Source organism: Sparus aurata, chromosome 20 (assembly GCF_900880675.1).
Source record: "Sparus aurata chromosome 20, fSpaAur1.1, whole genome shotgun sequence".
NCBI classification, from domain to species: Eukaryota; Metazoa; Chordata; class Actinopteri; order Spariformes; family Sparidae; genus Sparus; species Sparus aurata.
The window spans coordinates 14,803,034-14,827,789 of record NC_044206.1 but is presented as its reverse complement, the minus strand read 5'-3'; the positions used below and the strand labels follow the sequence as shown (position 1 = coordinate 14,827,789).

Sequence of the window (24,756 nt, the reverse complement as noted above, 5' to 3'; positions counted from 1 at the left end):
TATTGGCATGAATGCCACCACAACAATATTGCTCCAAGCACCAAGAACCACGAAAAGAATACCTAGCACAGTAAATAATAATACATTATAATAATAATAATAATAATAATAATAATAATAATAATAACTTTGAACATTATCACAATTAAGTTATCAATCTGCGATGTAAACAAAATGCAAACATTACAGACTTCTAACCATTTTTCTAAAAGTCTCTGTATTTTAATTGAGAATATTTTTTATATAAATTACAGAAAAGGAAAAGAAAATATGATTTGTTTTACCTATTTCGGCCATAAGCGGTCATATTGACCGCACATCATTTCGCGGGATTTCATTCATTGTCTCTCTTGTCTCTGACTTGGCTCTCATCTACGCTGACGTATATGACGTGTGTTTCGATAACCAAGAAAGTGCTTGGAGACCGTAAAGGGCATTTAAAACAATATTTATTCACAGAAATTATAGAATGGGGTCTGGGGGGAAGGGGTCCGTTATTGTGGTGACTTGGTAACACCGATTCTCCACGACCACCGCTGTCTTCCACCGGGCGCAGACTCGGGAGCTGTGGGGGAAACGAGATGGCAGTCACTGCACTTTTAAACCCAATACATGCACACCACTTCATTTACGTCCTAAGATCGTTGCTCACACGATAGGGCAGAGTATCAGCTGTTCACTGTCACCTCGGGCCAACATCACTCTCGTCATTGGCACCACTGCTGTCACACCGTCCTTGGGCGCCGGCCTTTTACGCTGTCATGTGGGGAGGGGGGGGAGGACTTCAGTCACTGTACTTTTACACACATTCGCAATAACTTTCCACGAACAGGGATCACTACTCGCACAATGGAGGCAGAGTAGGGATGTAACGTATTGGTAATACCACGATATCGTGATAACAAAAGTGTCTCAATATTATTGTGAACATGCAGGGTATGAAATGACGGCAAATACTGTAGATTTTGATCTCATTACATCCCTAGGGCAGAGTATAAACTCACATTTCAATTAGTCCGACAGTCAATGCCCATCTGCTGGCGACAGCTGTCGTTCTCTTTCTCCTGCTCCTTTCTCCGTGGATCTCACACTCCTCGTCCTCTGTCTGCTCGCTGCAGGTGTAACTGGGTCGGTCTGCAGGCCCTGCCCACTCTGCTGTGTTACGGTGTAGAATCAGACACTGGCAACTCTTGTCAAACCCTGGTTTAGCCCTGTATCAACAATACACCTGACATGAAAAAGGACAAGCTTAGTGTAGGTATATAAAATGGTGAAAACCAGACACAACGTTACAGGCAACACTATTTTAAGCTCTCAAAACTCAGTTCTACAGGTGCTGTTCACCAGTGTGACATGTGTCTGAGTGGATCTGTTGTTAAACTATCCTTTTAGTTTCTCAATTGCTGATTAGGAATGGTTGATGGTGTGAGAGTGACAGATGATTATGTGTGTGTGGAAGGTATATGAAAGTTGTGTGGTTCTGTAACAGAGAATAAAAAGCAGTTATCAGAACAGCAGGTACATGGTTAACTATACAGTACCAGGAATGGTAAACAACCAATAGAAATAAGAATGAATCATTCAGCTTAATTAACAACAGCCAATATACAACAATAATACAAGCACATGTAGGAGAGTTCTTACTATTAGCAACTAATAAGCATTAACGAGCTAACTGATTAGCAGCACTAACAATATAAATGTTCCACCTGCTGCATCAACCCACTCTGCGGGTTTTCGACAGCAGGGGGCGCAGTTCTGGTACTTAATACCTTATTATCTTGTCTAAGGCACAGAATGAGTTTTATGAACCCTGTTAAAAGGTTGAGCCTTGAGTTTTTTGCCCAAAATAAACGCTAGACTTTTAAAAATGAAACCCGTCTTAATCATCACCTGGCTTCTAGTCCTGTGTGGTGGTGGCTGTTTAGCGCTCCCGTTAGCCCCACTAGCTGTTTCTGATGCTGCTGAGTGCTAGGCATGGATCTATTATATCAATACATCCATGGTGCTAGCACGTCTCTCTCTCTCAGCAGCAGCACTCAGGATTGCAAAGAAAAAGAAATAAATATCGACCCATACGAGCTCCCTGCAGAGGAATGGCACAGAGACCTGGATCATTTACCTCCATGCACATACATGGACATCGTCAGTTACCTTGTTTTTGGTGTAAGTTACTACACAATGCAGGAGTTTAAAAGCCACAAGTCTTTGGAAAGTTACGAGACTTTCTGCTGTGGCTGGGTGCAGGACTTGGCCATCTACAAGCCTCCAGGTGGTGAAAACAGCGTTGTACTGACAAAAAGACATTTTTAGAGAACGTACCCGAGTGTAAATGCAGAGGCAATACTGAAGCAGTTTTTAACGCAGCAGTGACTACCAGGCATGGTAAAACAGTGCGGAATTGTAAAAACCTCCTCTACTACAGAGTTAAGAACACACGTAAACAATCGTGTTTTGCCGGCGGCATCCTGCCATCATGGCGGAGAGGGGGAAGATCCCGCGAGATCGAGGGAGGGGCTTTGTACCATGACGACAACTCCTCACTCTCAATAGCCTGAGTGAAGCGCTGGAGCCGCGGGCCGATTCCCGTCACTGACAACTAAAGCCTAGACTGTCGACTGTTGTGGTGGTGAGCTAACTCGATGCTAACTTTGGCTAGCGGTGGCGGTTAGCATCCGCCGCTAATAACGTCTTCCCAGCTGACCACAACGGCAACATAACACCGGAGGCTCCCGGTGTTGGTGATGGAGGCACCAGCGCTTCTCTCGGACTGTATTTCCTTACCTTTGTCGTCCTGGTAACTGCTGCTGTCAGGGGCAGGAGGCTAACGTTACACAGTTGAGCCCGCGAGGAGGGGCCCAGTTTCAATGTTTTGCTTACAAACTGTAACAAGCAATACTCCAGACTCTACTTACACAACACAAATGACCTATGTATTTATACGTAAATATTAACCATTTCCCGGTCACCTTTCTCATCGTCCGTCTTCTTCTTCTTCTTCTTCTTCTTCTTCTTCTTCTTTTGAATTTCCGGCAGGCAAAGTATGGCTCACTGCTGCCTCCCCCTGGTTGGTTAAAATGAAAAGGCCAACTACGTGAGGCGTTCATGTACGCGAACTGGTGTGCGCGCTGCAGATCAACTTCCGGCTGCGAAGCATCAGAGTCTGCGAGCGCACGTACGTGTGAACGCCTAACAACATTTGTCAAACAGTGACAGACAGATGTGCACACGCTGCTTCATACGTACGCAGCTTTTTGTTACGCGTGAAATACAATATGCACGTAACAACGCACGCACGCACGCATAACAAAATAATCATGCGTGCGTGTGTGCGTTGCTGCGTGTCTCTCTAATTGTATTGACATCGATTTACCGCCATAGTGTGCGTGCGTGCGTGCGTGCGTGTGTGTGTGTTTGTGTGTGTGAGTCATACATTTGGGGACAGATGAAATATTGCATAAATAAATTCAGGACAAAAACCAGGTCCGAAATTGGGAAGAGCTTATTAGTGGGTCAGTGGTAAAGGTTAGGAAGTCAGTTAGAGTAAGGATCATGGAGTTAACTTTCAACGGCAGCTGTGTCCATTCAACCAACAAAATTATATATATATATATTGTTTTGCATTTTACTCAGATTTGAACAAATCCCACTTCGATGGTGGTAAACTGTTCCCTTAAATGGTAACTTTAAATGGTAAAATGTAGCGGCTGAGTTGCATTGTGGGTAATTCATGCACAAGGTCAGTTCAGTCAGACAACTCACGTTTGAAATGTTTATTAGAAGCAGAACATAGTAAGATTTGTTTTGGCGTCTAGGCTCTCACCTCACCACTCTCCGCGGATATGTTTACATGAGATATTGGGGAGTGATGATTAAATATATTTCCCCTAGACAGAGCCTGCAGGTGGATGCTGGGGTGGTGGTGGGCTGAAAGAGCGGGTGGTGATGCTTGTGCAGAGCGACAGCGGCATTGACGAGCCAGAGGGAGAGAAGCGAAATTCATGCGTTTAAATAACCCGCTCAATAGAGAGGGTGCATTTGTGGGATGGTCTGGAAAGAGAAGCATATCACGTGTGTATATGGCAGTGAAGCTCGAGTTGACTGCCTGAACTAGCTCGCAAGCGTCGCTTCATTTTTGAAACAAATTATCTGAACAGCAGAATAACAGATATCGACTGTTTTTATTCAACGCATTGCCCTTCCATTTCTGCCTACATTACCCACAATGCATCTAAACTAATGAGTGACAACACATTGGATTACATGCAGCTTCCTCTGGAGCCACAAAAGGCTTTATACTGCCTGTTTCCGCATTTGCAGTGGTACTCCCCAAGAGCTGTAAACACACCTTCTTGTGCAAAACTGGTGAAGTTGCCCTTTATGTAAAAACTTTGACTGTCACGTTATAGTTTGGTACGCTTGTGTGTTTGTTCATGTTTGATCTTTTCCATTTTTATCCGAAAATCAAAGTGGTGAGTGACATCAAACAAACCGATCCAATGAAACCACTTGTCATTATCATCTGTCAATCACCTCCGGAAATAACGCGTTGCTCTGCGGCCTAACGGCATCAAACATGACAACTTCATTTTTAATGCATTATTCATGCATCCCTATTCCTCGGTTGTTTCAAGCGAGCACAATAAGAGATGCTAAAATGGCTGACCTTCATTGCACAGCAGTCATTTCGCAACAGGCGTCACTTACACAGGTCTCTGTATGTCCCACACGCACACAACGAAACAAAGAGCCCACTTTGTGATAACACCCGTCCCCGTTCCCATCGTGCATTTTTATTCTGAATACTTTTTTGTTTATGTCTCTCTGTATAAAGAGATAATGCCAACGCACTGAGATGTAAACATTCTTTTATTCGGCCCCCTCCCTGTGAGCAACAGAAATGAGGAGCGGACCACCTAATGTGCAGCATTTGATCCAGTCTTACTGAGAATAATAGGCAAAGACAAAGACAATTTTCTACTACAGAGAGACAACAAAGCTGTCCTTCACAGAGAAAGAGAAAAACGCGTGAGATGAATCGCTTCGTGCTTTTAAAAAAATTTTATTCTGTTTCTATGTCCAACTAATGGTTTAATGGTTAATGTGTTTATGGTCTTTGGACTCGAGGTGATTTGAAAACAAACAGAGGACTTTAAAAGGATTAAACTACCTCTGACCACTTTAGGGCAGCTGTTTTAAAACCTCAAAGAAAATGTGCAGTTTGGGTTATATTTTAAGTCAAGTACTGCACGTTGTACTTTCCACTTCATCCAACATTTTACTTTTTCTTCACCACATCGCACAGGCAAATTCTATACTGTTTACTCACCAATGTTTGTCTGATAGCTTTAGTCACTAGATAATAACTTTGCGATTCAGAATGGGATTTTCCAATTCTTATCCCTATCCCTTGTTTTCATCACAGTGGCTAGTGGTTGACATCTTCCCCCCTGTGAATTGGGCCAGCCCTTCAAGACCCTAATACGTCAACAGTTGTTGTCCGTGGCGTTTATGAAAGCAGAAGCGATTGGACATTTTATCATACTGTCTTCAGTTGTGAAGATTCTCTTGCGTTACTGTGGCAATCCTGACATTATTAAAACAACACTTTTGGAAAGAAAATACGTGTGCACTTGCGAGTCATTGAGAACAATTGCTCAAGTCATCGATTAAAAAAGAGCAGTGCTTCAGTAACCTGGCCACTAGTGGTGCTTCATGGGCTAACATTAGCAATCCGTGCTGCTACCCTGCCATTCGGCACTGATATTAGAGGAGTGCTAACAAGTGTAACAACTTCGCTGCTGTACTTTGCTAATTTGTGGACGTCATCTGCCATCGAATTAGGAGAATACAACATTTAAAAACATGAAAATGTGGGAGTGTCGTGCACAAATCGTCTCGCTGGGTAGCTAGTTAGCTACAGAGACATCAGCAAACTGGTAGCGATTGTTTTATGCTTGTCACAAAGAAAATGATCATAACATAATGGACCTATTAAGTTCTCATAACCCTTGATTTAAAGTGTGTCTCTGAGAAAGCCTCATTTGAAGAGCAGTGTGAGTCGAACCCTTTGCCCTATATCCTTCTGTAGCGCTAAGTGGTTGAGGCAAGGGAGTGTATTGGGACACATGGGTGCAGCAGTAATAACAATAATAAAATACTTCTTCAGTCACGGCAAATTTCAAAGTAATCTTGTTATTACGGAAAAAGGGTGCAATAACTCATCCCTGAAGGCTTTTAAATATCGTGCATTATTATTGCAGGGTACATGATAATTAACCTTTATCAGAGATGGAAGCCAGTTTAATTAAAGCGGCGGCCTGGGAGCACATGCACACGTTGGGCTTGATCCATACATGTAAGTGCACAGTACATGCACACCCACTAACGCATGTGTCTCTGATATGATGTCATTTTACCTAAAGCGAGGCTGCAGACCACTTTAGGCAAACGTCCATTTGTAATTACCATAAGAATCTTCTTCAAAGCTGCTTCTTCAGACCTTAAGTATTTGACAGATGCTTCCAAAGAGCCTTCATACAATCAAAGTGTTTTTTTTTTTGTTAATGCTGCCTTTCATCCCCCTGCTCAGAAAAGATACTTTTCGCAACAAAAGATAAACCTTTTGGAAGCCAGATAAGGAGGATGTGACAAATGATCTTCCAGGACGCTTGGCAGCAAGAAAACAAAAGCTCATTTTGTTCTGGGTTTACAAGATTATTTGTTCATTTGTTTGATATGATGAGGGTGATAAAAGAGCAATAAAAGCGTTCTCTCTTACGAGGGGAGAATCACTTCCGAGCGCCAACCCTGGAGCTCCACAGTCATGTACGCTGCTGATCACTTGACACCCCGCCTCATGTTGAAGTCTGGATATAAAGGTCTCTCTTTTCTGGAGCAGGATCATAACTCACAGCAAAGCCAGTCTTGTTATCAATCCCGTCTGTTGGTTGGTTATCAGAATATCTCAAAGACGACCTGATTACATTCTGTGATTTTGGAGCAAGACTGGGCGACGAGCCAGGTGATACACTTTGTTGCACACAGATCAGGTAAAACTGCATGTGCAGAATCACAACTAATAACTCTGCGTTAGCACTCGAGCCAAAATCATTTGGTCACGCATATGCATAGTAAGCATATGCATACTTATAAAGCCTCGTGTTCGCAATGCTCTGCCTTATAAATCTCGTTCACAGTGGAGCTGGGAGAATGTTACACGAGCCTGATTCTCATGTAGGCCGTAAACGAGCAGACGTCAGAAAGTGCAGCGATTACGCACAGCTCACAACTTGAATGATTAATTTATCTGACTGACAGTGAAATCTCAATAATCTTCATGAACTACCAGAATCAATCAAGGAGATCAAAAATGTAGTTTGGATTATCTCACTTTACAAAGTCCTTCACAAGAAAAGCCTTAAAAGACAGATGGTGAACAAAGAGAAATTGATTTTTGATTCTTATTCCCCAACTCATCAAATACTGAAGCTTTGGGACGGTAGGTCAGGACGGTTGCCACCCTAAGCATCATTATTTGGCAAGGAACTTTCATAGAAGTTCATTATCTGTCTTTTTAATGCTTTTGTTCTGAGGGACTTTTACATTTTTGATCTCCTGTCTGGCAGTTCTTGAAGATTATTGAGATATCACTAAACAGGTTTTGATGGGGTTTAGGCACAGCAACAACTTGGTTAGGTTTCAGGGAAAGATCATGGTTATAATTTAGGGACCTGTGTCATTATGCTTCAATTGTTAACCAGGACCGTCACCACCAGTTTGTCCACCTCCCCCCCTCATCGTGCACTGTCCCTCTATACCACGGGTATTTAATTAGAATTCAAAGAGGTCCAGTAATAGAAAATGTCCTCGAGCATATAGGTCCATGATATCATCATTTCGAACTTGCATGATGATTCAGTACACTATACAGAACATAGAAGTAGACCAGCAGCCCAGCTTTCACACCTCCTTCAACCTCTAACCTCATATTAGATGACTCATGATGCATGCAGTTGGTCTGTAAGTTTCCCCTTGGCTATTAAACCAGTGATATAAAGGCAAGAAAAATTATATAAAAGATGAATAACTCTAAAGGTCCAGGTCCGGATGGGATAGTGCCTGAGTCTGGATTCAACCCGCCTTTTAAGCCTTGTTTCCACCAAGCTGTCCGGTTCAGTTCATTTCTCCTCATTGCATGTCCATTGTCAAAAGTTGTAGATCCTCTGTCAAAAGACCTGCTCAGTGCCGTCCTGTTTGTTTCATTATGCTGCGGTTGACCTAACCAGCACACTGATCCGAAACTAAAAGGTGGAGTTAAAACATTGCAGATCACTGATGGATGGGAAAAAAACGCCCCGTCATCCGCTCTCTGAAGTAGATGTTGATGTAGTCACTTCTCAGTCAAAGCTAGCTTCCTTGTTGTTTCATGAACAACCACAAGGTGTGCAGACAGTGTGTGTGGTCGAACAAAAGAGGGGGAGCGGCGGGGCGCGAGGAGTGTGCGGTCGAGCAGATAAGAGGCGGTGAGTGCAAGCAAAGCAGGAGGTGAAGATTATTACAGAGTTTACATTAATAATCGTGTCACACTGTCACCCTTCAACTGCTTATGCAACAAGCATATCCTTGTGTTGTCACCGTCTTTCTTGTGTGTTTCTCTGAGACATCTTCTGCCATTTGCTGACTCGTTATACACCAAACGATGTCTGGCTCAGTCAAGAAAATAAGTGCAGAATAAACCACAATGGAAATAATCATTAGTATGGCCCTAAAAGTTTGAGTGTACCAACCTAAACACAAGTGTAGTGTAATAACAGCACTTACAACGAGTGGAGGTCAAAGTCAGACTAATGCTCCGAGGCTATACAACCTCAAGGACAATAATATAAGATTGTAAAGCAAAAAAAAATAAATAAAAAGATTATTTTTACTCTGAAAGAAACTTGAAAATGACTGCGCAGGTGTATATTCAGCTATTTTGCCCAAGGACATTTTGACAGGACACATGGCTGTTGATGTGCACGCCGTCTGCCTGGGAGATTGAATCTGTAACCTTACAGTAATGGGATGGTTCTCGCTAACCACTAATCTGCACCGCCACCTGAGAAAAAGAGACAGAGAGATGGATAGACGGGGAAAAATGAGAATGCGGACGGAAAGAAAGGAGGTGATGAGTAGAGGAAATAGACAGACAGATGGAGGGGGGGGCATGATAGCAGAGCAGGGGCAGAGACAGTGATGGTGGAGAGACAAACAAAGTGTGAGCGATGGCGAGGAGATAGTAAATGAATACCGAGGGGGGAGGGAGAAGACGGGGAGTGATTGCGATGACGGAGAGCGAGCTATTGAAATTGCCGGGAAGAGAGGAAGACCCATATTAAGAAGGCGAAAAATTGTCAGGAAAGCGGGCTGATAAAGATAAATGGATTTTAAAAAAAGACAGAGGTCACATTTGCAACGGAGTCTCTCCAATGTGGTCTCCTCTGTCTGCAAGTCCGCTCTAAATACTCATCAGCCATTGGTCAGGCGTGAGGAGGAAGTGGTAAGCCCTGAACCCCCGTAACCCCTTCTTTTCCTCAATGACAAATTCTGGTGTCCTTCGATTCCACTTCCTCTCTGTCTCACTTACCGCCAGCACTGTCACATATTCTCATTAGTCACCGTGGCAGCTACGATGAGTGTGTGTGCGTAAGTGTGTGTGTGTGTGTGTGTGTGTGTGTGTGTGTGTGTTTTTGGGGTGAGTCAGAGAAATAGAAACAGAGAAGGAGGGAAGAGAAAGTGTGTTTGTGACAAAGAGAGAGGGATCATACACGGGTAAATTGATGCATGAGTGTATGAATGAGTGTGTGGGGCATAACGCGGTGCTTGTGCGTTTTGTATGTGTATATCTGAAGCCATGGCACGTTATGTCTGTACCTGCATTAGTGTGTGTGTGTGGATTTATCCTTTTGTGATTGCTAATTCTTTGTTTCGATGGAAAAAAAAGAGTATACAGGCTCAGCAAGGCTAACATGCTAGCAACATGCTAATGTAAAGCAGGTATTACGTTTCCCATAAAAATTTTCGCACACAAATCATTTTTTTTTTAAATAGCACGTCTGCAGCACTTGACGAAAAAGTGCAGAATAAATCAGTCTAATTATTATTATGGGGAATTTGTCTGAAACATTTTGACGGGTCCAAAATGATTGTTTTGTTTATCTCGATGTAAGAATACTGAGTTCGGAGAGGTTGCAGGCTGCGGGCTGTAGTGAACAGATGATGTCTGAGAGGTGTTTTTTTTAAACACGTCCAGAGATGAAGCATTGCGGACGTCATGCAGAGACAGCATTCCAGACGGTCGGGGCTGCGACCCTGAAGGCTCTGTCTCCGAAGGTAGACAGTCTCGTGCGGGGAACAGAGAGCAGGCGGGTGTCTCAGGAGCAGAGGTTCCGGGCTGGGGCGTAATGGGTGAAGGAGGTGGGAGAGGCACTGAAAGGTGGAGGAGGGTTGGGGATGATGTTCTCCCGGGGTTGGGTGCAGTTGAGAAAAGTGACGGCTGAGTTTTGAAAATACTGGAGCCTGACCAGATTATGAATGGATGGATGAGAGTCTCTGCCCTGATTGGCTCCAGCTTCTAACAACACTGTAACCCCCAATTTCCACTGGATACGTCTCCGCTGCGTTGCGTCTCCGCCACGCCAGCGGAGCAGATACCTTTCACTTTAGTCAATGTGTCAATCCCCACCAGGTCCGCTGCGCTGCGTATCTGCTCCGTCCCAGCTCCGGCAGTCCGGAGCCTTCCGGCACAGATACGCAGGACTTCTATATCTGGCGGATGCCGGAGCACGACGCAGCAATTCAGCTGAATTTAGCACCGAGCAGACAGGAAGTCAAGCGCCAAAATAACAAACAGCATCCAGTTACCTTTCAAAACACCAGCACACAAATCTCCCAAAAGAGACAAACACAAGCTCTTCTGCTGATCCTTCGGTCGGGAACACTTCGTGTTGTTGTTTTTAATAACACAGACCTATAACTGCAGTCGTGAGTGATTATGTGATTATCACGGGAACCCCTCTGCCTCGTGAGCCAGCTGTCTACTGTACTGCGCCGTGGCGGACTCAAACCGCAACCGGTGGGGATTGCCGGACGGCGGATGGCGGAGCAAAACCGGATCGGAGCCGCAACGCAGCGGACACGTATCCAGTGGAAATTGAGGGTAAGTATCACATGGTGTCTGTGTTTTGCCAGAGATAAAGTCTTGGTAGTTGCCAGTTTGTGGAAATAATTTCATACATTCAGTGACTGAATCTTATCAATAACACCCTTAACCATATTAGCTCTGTGTTAGCATGCTAACATTCGCAATTTAATAATAGATACATACAGCTGAGGCTGACATGAATATTGTTAGTTTGAAACCATTTAAACAATCAATTCATTGTTTTAATCATATTTCAAGCTAACGTAGAAAAAGTTCACTGGTGCGAGCTTCTCCAATGTGAGGATTTTCTGCTTCACACCGTCATGCATGATAAGAAAAACTGATTATCTTTTGATTTTGACCTTTTTTTCATACAGTTTATAGAAATTATTAAGTCAATGGGTCACAAAGTTCTTTGAAAGAGCCTCCTGAGGTAGACCTTCATGTTGTTTTATAGACTTATTTCATTGTATTCCATTGAGATGCATTCAAAGCAAAGAGGACACACATACAGAACATTTTCTCCCTGTCTTTCATTCCATACAGTCCTTTTGTTTCCTGTCACAATGCCCCTAAAGAATATTTTACTAGTTAAATGTTCCTCTCTACTGCAGTAATTGTTGTTCGACCCTGTAAATATAGAGGCATTACTTTCATTCTGTTTTATAGTAGCTGTACAATACGAGTGTCACCAAAATGAAGAAAAAAACAACATCACGCAGACTCGCCCTCTAATCACAAATGCTAAATTTGAAATACATAAACAACAAGCACATACTGTTCATTGTGTACTGAGGGAGGGACATTTGGCATAATTGAGTTTTATATTGCCTTCCAATGTGGCATGTTTTTCTCCGAAGCATCACAGCGCTGACAGCTTACCCAGTGACTAGACTCAGTTCAAACAGTCTGGATGTGCATCTGTGCAGATTATAGTATTCCATATCACAAGTCGTGACTGTAAGCAGCTGCCAATCCAGTTGGAGAAGGAACTCATCTACCTCCACAATCTGGGAACAGATTGGACTGTGAAGGCACGGGAACAGTGAGGCGAGATCCCTTTTTCCCAGTGTTTCAGTGTGAAGGACCCGTTCCAGGAAGAGTCTGTTTGCAGTCAAGAAGTAGTGCCAGCAGCGAGCGGGCAATCAAAGCAACGAATTTAGTGGACATGTAAAATTCATCTGTTCTCCGCTCTCTTCAGGAGCAGATTAAACTTTTACATGGCTGTCAAGTGTTAAAAGGCAATAGTCAGATGTTCCTGTAATAAATCAGTGCTTGATTAGTAAAGTGTGTGCCCAAAATGTAATATCTAATCTAGAGATACACACTTTCAAACGGTTCATTTGATCAATAACATGTATTTATTCATCTTTTTTTTTTTTGGTGCCGCAGCTGTAAACATGTAGAAAAAAAAAAAGAAAAAAAGAGAGACGCTGAAATAGTAGCAACGCAGCCTCCAACACTAATAGATGCCGGTTTGAAGACAGGGAATAGCGAAGGATTCAGATTATGTTTTAATGGTATAAATTGTTTAAAGTTTTGATTGGAGATTGCATTTTTATTTCAACTTTTAAGATATTAACTTAAAGTGTGTCTATAGCTGCAGCCCTGCTGACAAAAATGCTGAAAGATCCCAAATCTGGAGGGATCCCGGGTGGTCATGGCAAGAATAATAAATACTGTGCATATATCTACATTTGCATCTTTTTAGGTTGCATTGAAGAACAATTTATGTTTCTTACCAATGCTTCTTTTTAGAATTCTAGTTAAATAGCAAGTTTTTTTTTAATACACATTTGCAGGCCAGTTTTAATTAACCAAACAGCCTGGAGAGTTGAGTCCTTGGCCTCGAGCACTTTGTCTCCTGATGAGCACCACAGCAAGCACTTCACACACAACCTGTGCATACAAGATCAACAAGTTCAGAGCGATTGCTACTGTCATCAGAACATAGCAAAAGAATTTATGTAAGGATTTTAAAACTGTATGTATGTTTTTTCTCATCAGCTGCACCTGTAGTGAAGGTGTAGGTAAGAGTAGCTGACTCACGTCAGATAAAGACCACCCTTGTGGTTTGACACACATGAGTCAGCCATGACACTCCAGGAGACTGTATTCAGGCCCTTTTTAGCACTTAAAGCTAAATGCTAACATGGGCACGCTAACATGCTCACAATGACAACATGCTGATTTTACCTTGTTCACCACATTAGCATAGCGTGTTAGCATGCTTACATTATCTAGCAGTCTAGCACTGAACACAAAGTAGAACTGGGGCCAGTGGGAATGTCATTTGTGTTGCAGTTATTCGATCATAAAACAACGTTTTGGCTTAATGCTGGTGCTATATGAAAAAAAGAAAAAAAATTGGCCTATAAGCATTATGTGTGTAAAAAATTTTGGGCCAATCCATCTGGTAAATTTTAAGGTAATTTACTGAATTCTTGTTCATTAAAGTCATTCAAAAGTATCCTCTGGGAACCTTGAAATTTTCAATTAAAATTTCCCTCTGAACCACAAATATTATTGTCGTGACGGTGCTACAGGGAAAACTAGAGGACCTCCAAAGTCAATAACAAGGATCCTCTTGGAATCATGAATGGCTGCACCACATGTCATGAGAATTCATAATGATATTCAGCCTGGACCAAAGTGAACCGACAGATGGATCAACATCACCATCCCCGGAGCTCGGTAATGAATGACACTTTTACATTCAGCTACCTTTAACTTAACTTTTTGCTGTACTATGTGAACATCACAATAATTTCCATTTGATATAAACCTGGGCCATTTTTGAAATGTTTCCAAAGGATCAGGGTTCAGATCAGCCGGGGCGCTTGTGGACAAAGCACTCAAACTCTCAGCTGGATCCCATGCCTGCAATGGCTTGAGAAGTTAAAGAGCCCCTTCAGACGTATAATGACAAAGAACCATTTCAACTCTCTGACACACGCTCACATGCAATTTCTCCTCCATCTCTGTGATAATGTGACAGCTGAGGCTGACAATAAAGTGAGAGTGGGAGGGGAGATAACTTTGAGAGGGACTGCAGAGAGACTGTACAGTATGTGTGTGGGAGAAATAAAATAGCGAATGCGTGCGAGCATCAGATTAATGTTCTACTCTAAGAAAAACCTCTTGACCCAATTGTTGCAGTTCAGCACAGTGGTGAGGTCAGTCGAGTAATTAGCTAACCAGGGCAGATCCCGGCTGTGTACTTTAGGTAGAAACCAAGAACTATAATAATCTTATTTTAATAGATAATAGATCAAGTTTTTGGTGGCTCTTGACCTACTTTAACCATGTCTTTCAAGGGTTGAAAAGTGTCTTTAAAAAATGTGCGACAGTGTGTCGGCGCCACATTTGCATTTCAAGGTTTTCATTATTGTGGAGGCGGCTCGACGCGGCATGAAATGAACAGACTTGCGAGGGAGGAAAAACCTCGAAGACTTTCGGGGGATAAAGGGCAGAGGCGGGCGCTATTTCGCGCAGCAAAGGTCATGTGTTTATTATGTGTGCAGACAGTAAATTAATGAACATCAGTGAGACCTTTTTGTGGGTGAGTCTGGAGTGGTGGGCCACGTTCACCACCTCCAGTCAAAACAATGGAAACGGTGCATTAGTCTCACTAATAAAGGTTTTCAGGAAGGCTCTCTTTACTTCACAAAGTCGGGCCGAGGCGGACGCATAACTGAGCCCCCCGATGATGTCTCTTTATCGACGTTTTACCCATTAAACTTCAAAGAGGCCTTGATAGAAAAAAAAAAGTTCTTACCGACTTGTATGGATTTGTAAGAACCTAAATTCCCTCTTTTCGTCTTTGAGCGTCTCCCACGGCTCCCCTTTTTCATCTCTCCTCCCTCTCCACCTGTCTCTTTCCTTGTCAATCAACTCTATCTCGCTGCCTCTGTCAATCTCCTCCATCTCTGTTCTCACATCCTGGTCCACTCACCGTCCTCCCCTCGCCTCCTTTTTCTTACTCTCATCCATCCTGCACTTTCATCTATATCCCCCACACTTGTCTTCCCATCCACCTTTTGCAGGTATTCCTCTCTCTGTTGAGTTCAATGAATGAGAAGACATAGTGGTATTTTCCAACGCCCATCCGAGCTACATGTGTTTTAATCTGCTCTAGGTAAGTGTCTCATCCTGTTCAAACTCCTTGGCTCTCTACTTCTGTATTACATACTCCATGCCAGGTTTGCCTCCGCTTCACACCTATCAGGGTTTGCAAAGACAGGCCGACTGACTATATCAAATGTAGCAAATTCCATGGCAAACCGACCCATGTAGCTGTCAAGATATTTCCCTCTGAACCACAAATGACAATCTCACGTATACATAGCAGGAAACCAGAGGCAAAGTCAATAGTCGATTCATCCTCTGGGAACCATGACTATCTGTAGCCAAACTCATGAAAATTCATTGAGAGGTTCAGATACTTTATTCTGGACCAAAAGCAGGACTGACTGACCTACATGCCATCACTGGATCCACACTGCTTAAGTGGCCAAATGAATGTAGGTCGGAGAGCGCATGGAAAAGCCTGGTTTCCGGTATTGAAATCACTTTGTAAGCACATTCATCCACCTCAACTTACAGTACCCACCTCACTTTTTGCTAAAATCTCAATAGAATCCAGGTTATCACAACCCATATTTATGTTTGCTGTCAGTCCCTAGTGGCTGTAGTGAATAATACATCTGCACCGAAAGCAGTGAGGTGAAGCAGTATTAAAAGTGTCCACATAAGGAGGAGGTTGTGGATTGACAGTCGGGTTAAACAAGCTCAGGATTTTCATTCAGGTGACTGCTGTTTGAGTCCAGCGTGAAACCAGAAGTCAACTTACTGAAATATTGAATGTATTTCGCGTGCATAACACAACTCCAGTGATTTAGATTATGTAGGTACGTTTGTTACAGAGCTCACATTGGCAAAGTAGTGATTTGAACCCAAACAATTATGTTTTCCTAAACCTAACCAAGTAAGTTTCTTGACTAAACCTAACCAAACCGTAACCCTACAGTGAAGTTCAGGTCACTGGTATGATGTTGTTTTGGGAACAGTAAAATATATTGTTACTGAGAGGTGCTGATAATCAACCTATTCAGTCATTTTAGTTATGAAGCTTATGATTGAAAAAGCCTCAACACTGAAATTATATAACTAAAACTCCCAACGGATCCCAGCTTAGAGGTTTAAAATACTGAAATGTGTGATTGTAATTATACTGACGGGAATGTCGTTGTTTTTTTTATTGGATTTTCTATATTTCTGTTTTGTTCCATTTACCAAACAAACACCTTAAGCCTTAAATGCCTTGAATACCATCAAGTGCCTGAACAGGACGACTACAAGATCACAGGCAAAATGAAGTCCCTGGGCAAGCCAAGTGTCTGGGGCTAGTCTAGTTCAGATATTGTTGTAACTGTGCTGTAGTAGAAACCCATACATCTTTGCTTTTTCAGAAATCTCGGTGAAAGTTAGCAATTTTAGAAGCCTTTCTTTAGTCTGCAGTACTTGGCATGAGCTACATGCTGCTACTCCTTTTAATTCGCGCACCCTAGTGGCTCATTCTTAAATATGAAAAGTGCCCAAATGTACTTCTTTTAACTATTTCAGCTTTTATTTTTGTGTCATCAGTTCACAGCGTCGGCTCTTAATGGCTCTCCTTGCTTGTCTTCTTTGTATTAGTCTAGCAATAAACAAAGCTTTGTTCAGTCACAGCAGACGTCACTGCGCTTAAAATGTTGAGAGACATATTTTGCCGTGTAATAGCATTCATTTAAAGTCAATAAAATAGCATGCTGTAAAGATGTCATTTGAGAAATGTGTCTTTGAATTGCTTGTGGATGCTTAATTTGGCCTCCTTCAGAAACAAATCAGGCCTGTGTAAGTGTCTGTATACTGTGTGCACATACCGCCCACTCCGGGGCTGAGCATCCCCTGTGAGAAAAAATACACTCGCCAACTTCATCATCGGCAACAACATACACACACGCACACAAACAAAAAGCAGCGCCTCCCACTTTGCGACGAGATCAATCAGCCATTCAGATGTGGAGTGGCTACACCCACCATTCCCCTAACACCCATCACTCAGTGTTACAAATGTCTTCTGTGCATCTACCAATGGAGCTGCGGGGTGAGTGCCATGTCTTCTCGAGGATCTCTTTGTACGGCCATGTGCATCCAGAGATGTGTATCTTTACCCGTGTGCGGGTGTGGGTGTGCAAGGACTGTGGTGTTTAAAAGGCATCAGAGACCCGAGTGTAAAATAAAGAGAAAAAGGAAAGAAATGTATGAAACGGGAACAAAGGGGAAGAAAGGTGGTAGGGATTACAAGACAGAGACGGAGAGGGGAGGACAAAGGGAGGAGGGAAGGATACCGGAGGGAGGGAGAGAAACAGATTAAGCAACAGAAAAAGACAGACAAATCATTAAATTCATACCGTGGCTGTGAGGTAGATTGTAAATGAAGGAAGTGAAGGTGAAATTGTAACTGAGGGTGATACAAAATTCAATTATCTCTATTAGTTCACTTCATTATCTGGGCTCAGGTGCTCCTATGTTCCAATTATGTTATCGCTGGGAAGCGGCGCCACTCTGTTGGCTTTGACTGTTTCTCTTTTTGTGTTTGTGTGTGTTGGTTCTCCCCCGACACATTAATGAGAATCAAAAAAAGGAGGACAAGATCAGATCAGTCAGATTTTTAGACACTGTTGGCGCTTAATTTTCCTGGTGTAACATCGTCCCGAGGCTCATAACATCAGTGGGTCTCCTTCCAAATGTCTCAGCTGGAGCTTACTGTCCACTTCTCTGCAGACCTAATGACTTATTTGGTAAAAAAAAAAAATGTCAAACGGGGCGGAGGTCCACTGTTCATTCATGACTTTGGAAACAGCACATGAGAAAACTAACGCATCACAAAGTCCAATTTGTAGCTGTTGTGGAGCTGTGCACCTCTACAGCTCCATGACAATTGGCCAATTTCATCTGCTGATGAAGAAGCCTCAGCTTTTATACTGACTCCATGTTAGGATTGTTTTCTGACCTGCTGTTTCCAACGGCAAGGAAAAACAATGTACCTTCGCTTTGAGGCCAACATTGTTCAGAAGATTTTAAAACACTTCAGAAATGATAACTGGAACTGGCGATCATGCAATCGTATCGAAAGCTCCGGGTCAACCACCAAATTAATCTTGTCAGAAGTTTGCTATCTCAAATTCCCCAACATAGTCTGTGGCTTGTAAGTGTATTAACAGTGTTTCCTTGTTTTTTTTCCACGCAGAGAGTTATCCAAGTTGGTTTTTGTAATCTAGGCAGCATACCAGTCAAACCATAACATCAGAATGGCGAATGCAGTATGAGGAAAAGTCTTGAAAATACAGTTCTGCTTCAAACCTTGCAAAGAAGATGTGGCAAGTCCTTTGTGGAGTTTGTGGGAGCTCTGGTTTCCCTACACCATCAAAACATTTGTACTAGGTCAATTCTCTGGTCACTGCCCTTGACCGAGGCACTGGCTCGGATCTGTAGTTGGTCTCTGGGCCCCCGTTCAACCTGTTACCCAGTTAAAAAAAACCTAAATAAACAAGCCTGTTCCTTTCTAAGCTCAGTGTCAAGTCTTAAATTCTGGCCGATGAGCCGCTCCACTGGGGCAGCTGCAGTGCCTTCCTAAAGTGGATCTCAACGGTACTCCTCTCCAGTTCTGAGATTTTCGAAGTGATTACTTATGATGACTGAGGCCCAAAAGAAAAAACACAACATAACACAATTAAAAACACTGAAGATTGTGGGCTCAGAAGAAGAAAACACCACCTGGAGACCCCGTAATTGCTTGAAGACCCTCGAGCGTGGCAAATCATTTCTGTTAACTGAGCTTGAACCCGGCCTCCCAGTTACAGATCACTCTCTTGCCCTTACTCGGCCACGCTGCTGCCGAACATAGAAATCCACATCCTTTTTATGGGTATAATTTCATAAAATAACACCTCCATTACTCTGGTTGTCTTCCTCTATAATTAAGCTATTGTTCCATGAGTGAGAGAGGCCCAGTCCAACTCTGCCGCAAGGTCAGCGAGTGCTTATTGATTTACCATTCATCTGTTGTTGAGGTCATTACCGGCCGGGTCGCTGCGATGATAATCTTGATTATGGATGGGTAGTTCAAGCAGTGTTATGAAGGAGGGATGAACGGGGAAGAGGGGAGGAAAGGAGTGTGAACGTGAGGGGCAAAGGGAAGTCAAGAGAGGTGACGTATAAGGAGAAAATGAAACACCTGGATAAATGCTCGAGTTAATTGAAGAACAAATCTCCAAGGGTAAAATTAACTTGAAATTCATGGGAATAAAGAGACAAAAAGGTAACCTGTATTATTTTCTTCACACAGGATAATTCGCCAAAATTTGGGGTTTGGTTTGGGAGGCAACAGGAGAAAACAACGTGCACGCCTCAAAGAATCCACTCCCATCTCCGTCCATTTCCATTTCTGGACCAAAAACATCATAATTGAAAACTAATTAATTGGTATGAGAAAATAATAAAGAAATATTTCTGCCTGCTAAATTGTCTTTATCCAGCGGCCCCAAGTTCTCCAGGGCCTCCTCTCCCCATCAGCGCTGGATGTGTTTCAATTAGAACCTTCATTAAAACGCCTCAGAGCTATTAATGAGCTCGTTAGATTTAGCAATCACATAATCACAGTGTGGTTAAGATGTCAGACTTTGAATTTCAACGAGAACACAGCAGACAAACAAATCAGCAGCCGAGGTCATTAGAAAGGTGTCGACGTGGAAGACTGAGCGTCTTGTGCAGCTTCGTGAAACGTTGTTGGATAATGCAGACTTATGCGGCAGGAAGTCTTATTCTCTGGACATATTTTTAATCAAACTTCAATTATTCCCACAGACTGAGAATGTACTTTTTCACATGCCCATGCTTTCCATTCTCACACCCCATATATGCAGTGAACAACAACAATAGTGGGACATTTGCCGATTTTATTTTGATCCAGTGGAACCTGCATTTCGGACAGAAGAACACCAAGACAGGCTTCCGTCGCTAGATGATAAGAGCAACTAGCTAATAAAGCTAATATCAGCGTCACAAGTTGGTTGAAAGCATTACCACCATTCTAAATGTTTTCAGCTAACTCATTTTGAACTAGAATGGTACTCAGTACAGTGCATACCCCTGCCAAGGCCCAGCTGGAGTGACCAGACATCCTGGAAAAATGTTTCCTCATTGTGAATTATGGTTGGTGTTTTAGCCGTGTACATTGGTGGCGTACTGAATAAACAGCTACTGCGATGGCACCCCTATGACGTTGAATTAAAAAAAAAAAAAACGTTCAGAGGGAAGATACAAAAAAGTCACAGTGTTTTTGTTTTGTCTTTTTTACAATAAAAACTCTTCATGACCACATGGCCATGCCTGGCTCCGTCCCTTTATGTTGGATCTGCACCAAAAAGTTAATGGGGTCTAATTAAGGTTAGGGTTAGACCTGTCCTCCATTCAAATTTTTGCGGAAACATGTTTTTGTTTTTGTAATCGTAATCCTGCTTCGCACTGGTCTACAGTCTGGGTTCCAGGGGACACCTGGCAACGCAGCTGACTGCGCTTCAGCCAGAAAAAAACACTCCAACTGGCTCTCCCTCGCACTACAGAGTGGGAAACGCTTCTCTGTTGGCAGACAGTTTAAGGAGCAGAGAGGCAAGTTCGGGAGTTTCAGTTAAAACTGAGGTTCTTCTGGGTCTGTTAGAGCATTTTTATTGTATTTATTTTGTTTTGTCCAAAAGTCAAATGAGACACTAGATGAAGGGAACTCTGTAAACAATATATTCTTCAACCAAGAGACACTGTGTACTTACAGGAATTTATGTGTATTTAATATTGTTTACTATGGGTTAAATAGATGTATTCCTACCCAGTACTTATAAAGATTACCGTAAAACAATTATTATATAATAATATTAATATATTCCCTGAGAAAATTTACCAAAATGTCGAAAAACCCACAAAAACTCACAATGTTAAAGAAAGTTAGAAAAGTATCCTGGACCATTCCCTTTATCCGGATCCTCTTCAAAAGTTAATGGGGTCCATTCTGGGTTGAGAACCATCCGCATCCCTTCAGTGTACTGTAGTAAGACAATACCTTTAATTACCGAACAGACTTTTGCATCTTTTTGTCAGCAAAAAAGATCCCTGAATACGTCAACCCATTTAATTGTTTAGCTCTCTATATTCTTATACTTTTCCTGAGAGAGCAATCTAAGAAAACCCCTCTAAGTGTGTGCTGTGGTGCCTTTGAGGAAAGAAAAGGGGGGTGGGGGGGGAGGATTATCTTTCTTATCTGCCTTATCTTCCAGATCTGTTTAGTCCGCCTAATTGGGTTTTAATTTGGTCAAATCAAGATTCTGATGAGCATCATCCCCAATTAACCCATTTAACTCATGTTACGAGGCTCAGAGAGCATTATTCCATTTGCATTATTTTCATGGAATTATCTCAATTTTTTAACTCCAGCCTGAAGTGTACCTTGGCGAGATTATTGAATTTTCCCATCTACTTCGGAACAACAATTGGCCAGCAGTTAACAGTCAAACTAATTTTCGATAATAGAAATGAAACAGGAAAGCATGGCACACTTGACCACATTTATTTTACGACTAAATAAAATCTATCTGTATGTTATAAATGATAAAAGCACTGTATATATTAGAAGTACTTAAAAGTAACTCTCAGATATCATCAAATGCAGTCAGTACAAGTCAGACAGCGTATATTTGGTGGAGTTCTTCTACAGCAACAGACACACTTGTCAATATGTAACCATCATCCATCACTGGCAACAAGGCAGCAAAGCTTTATGTTTCTAGAAATTGCTTCCCTTTTTTATAGAGGCAATAGCTTTGATAACTTGGAGCAGGCTTTTCGAGTAAGTATTGTTCAAATTGATGCTGTCAGCAAGGAACCACATGGTTTCCTTTTGGAAGTGATACTTAAAGTTTTTAGTAAAAAAAACATTTTGTTCCAAAGCAACACCACAGAGTGTACGCTCCACATTTATCTGCCTGTCTGTCTGTCCCTGTCTGTATCTGTCTCTCTCACCCTCTGAGGCTGCCAGTTTATCTATGCGTCTGTCATGCAGCGAAGCTCAGGTTTGAGCAGGGGGATTAGAACCAACAACCATTTCTTCTTCTTTAATAGGATTGGACACAGTGGGGGCCAGTTTCACTCTGTGTGTGTGTGTGTGTGTGTGTGTGTGCGTGTGTAGGCGGTCACCAGAGATTCACTGGTGCTGTGGTCACACCCCAGTCACAGAGTCCCATATGATGTTGCGTCTGACATTATCAATGCCCTAATCCTGTATGGCGTTGGTATGTGTGTGTGTGTGTCTCATGTCTAGGACTTTCCATGTCATAATCCTCATGGGATAAACTCTGTGTATATGTGTGTGTATGTTGAAGTGTGTGTGTGTGTGCATGTGTGTGTGTGAGTGCACGTGTGTGTGTGAGTGCACACGTGTAACGAGTGTTGAGGAGGGGAACTGAGGGTCTGAGACGGGCTCAAGCTCAATCCTCATAGGATATACTCTAAGAGCATCAAGAGGCAAAGACTCGACACGGTGCTAGTGTGTGTGTGTGTGTGTCTCTTCTCACCTCATGAATGGATGTGTTTTGTTTGAGAAGCTGTCATTTGTTGGACTACGATTGGAGTTTGTTGACGCTGAACGGCTCTCAGTTCCCGTGTGTGGTGTCTGTGTTTATGTCCAATCCATCCAGCCGGAGATGTTTGAGGGAATGGTTGTTCCGATTACGACTTTTAATTCCTTTAATCGTAATCATCATTAACACAGGGATTATGCTTTTTGACAAAACAAGGCTTTGTTTTAAACTTGGAATCCAAAAAGTCAATTTATAACTGACAAGAATTCAATACTCTGGGTTTTTCTGCATCCCGGCAGTGTTTGTTGCATGAGGCATTAGTAGACCTGTCACAATAAACAGTAAGATGGTTTCAAGCCACTGTTATGATAATATAAGGGCACAATAATGTCAGTGCACACAAGACTATTCTCAAGAATTAATTCTTGTTTGTCTAAATTGCTGGAATTTGAATTTGAAACAAATATCCTGAATGAATAAAACAAATAAAATAAAACCACATTATCCAAACAATAAATTAAATGAACTAGCAGGCTCTGTTAACAAAATCTGAACTTAAATTAAACATGAATTATAACAACAGGCGATGCACTGCCACTCCATTTTTGGGTCCAAATGCTGACTCGTCAAGGTTAAAGGATGAAAAAATTTCTGGAGCTTCACAGCCAAACACTTTTTTCTTTAACAACTGGAGTAGATGGGGACTTTTTTTAAAATATAGAAAAACAACCAAGACAAATACATAAAATGGCTCTATGCAGCTCATCCGGCGTAATCCAATTCTCAAGAAACTCAGTGAAGTCCAGATGCCTGAGATACAGCAGAGGTCCAAAACCTTTGGTCCAAATTTTCTCAGGCAAAGTATTTGTCTGAGTTCTCCTGCAGTCCTTTAAAAAGCTTTTTTTTGTCCACCTTCACGGAGACATCAGGGGTCGAGGTCGGTCACAGAGCAGCACGCAGAGGACCCAGTCGGATTAGTGGCTTGTTTGGCGTCAAGCTTGAACACTGTGTCCTTTGTGACTTTGCAGCTCGTTCAGCTCCATGTAGGTGAAATGACCACACTTCCCCCGTATTGCTTCTAAATGTTTGACCCAAGCCGGATAAAACCCGTAATTGAGAAGCATACAGGATGCACGTATCCTCCTCGCTCACTTTCATTTTCATCGCCTGAGAAAAGAATGAGTGACACAGAATCCCTCTGCCTGTTTCTGTCGGAAAGGTACCCTGTCTGAGCCACATTACGCCACATCATTATCCAGGCCACCTGCTAGCGGGGCGACAGATGGGAGAGGCTTACCTTGCGCGCCCCCCGACTGACAGCTCGAGCCATATGAGCAGACGTTTGTCAATGACAACCACAACAAACTCTGCATGACACTTGTACGCTCAAACACTTCCATATGTGTCTCACTAATGTGCAGAACCATATGGGCCTCACTTAGTTGAGAGTCGGTGAGAGAGAAGTTAAACTGATTGACATGAATGAAGGCTCTGGACGGATTGTGTACCATCTAGACAGTTCAGCAGGGACTATGCCTACGAAAGCTAACACCAGTAGTTTTTCAAAGGCTTAAGCTGTATGTTTGCACACGTTGTCAGGGTTGAGAGGAGGCTGAACAGATCCTGTCATTTTCATCTAGCGCCATCATCGAGTCAATATTTAATCCAGTTTATGACAAAACACTTGCAAATCTCTAGGTATTCCCGTAATTCTCAGACGTAGCTTGTGTTAGCATGTTACGTAAGGCCTTACAGAGCAGCTAGTAAGGCTGCAGGCTATTAGCTATTAGTCTTGTTTTTGAACAATGGTAGTGAGTATCGAACCAAACAGCAAAGTTATCTAGACTCCAGAATTGGCAAATTCAAGTAAAGAGAGGAAATAGACGACATCTTCCATTG

General features: G+C 42.5%; 2 long non-coding RNA genes across 3 annotated transcripts; both read right to left on the bottom strand.

Moving 5' to 3' along the window:
• Positions 1 to 431: 431 nt before the first annotated feature.
• On the bottom strand, positions 432 to 1,143 carry LOC115571459 (uncharacterized). The gene is made up of 2 exons (XR_003981937.1): positions 1,005 to 1,143; positions 432 to 756 (listed from the first exon to the last, which is right to left on the bottom strand). It is a non-coding gene; the product is annotated as an uncharacterized LOC115571459 (long non-coding RNA).
• A 24-nt stretch (positions 1,144 to 1,167) lies between these two features.
• Positions 1,168 to 2,933, bottom strand: LOC115571405 (uncharacterized). Of its 2 annotated transcripts, none has more exons than XR_003981918.1 (3): positions 2,916 to 2,933; positions 1,345 to 1,480; positions 1,168 to 1,228 (listed from the first exon to the last, which is right to left on the bottom strand). It is a non-coding gene; the product is annotated as an uncharacterized LOC115571405 (long non-coding RNA). The 2 variants fall into 2 exon arrangements; XR_003981919.1 differs by lacking the exon at positions 2,916 to 2,933 and adding an exon at positions 1,894 to 1,921.
• Between the last annotated feature and the right edge of the window lie 21,823 nt (positions 2,934 to 24,756).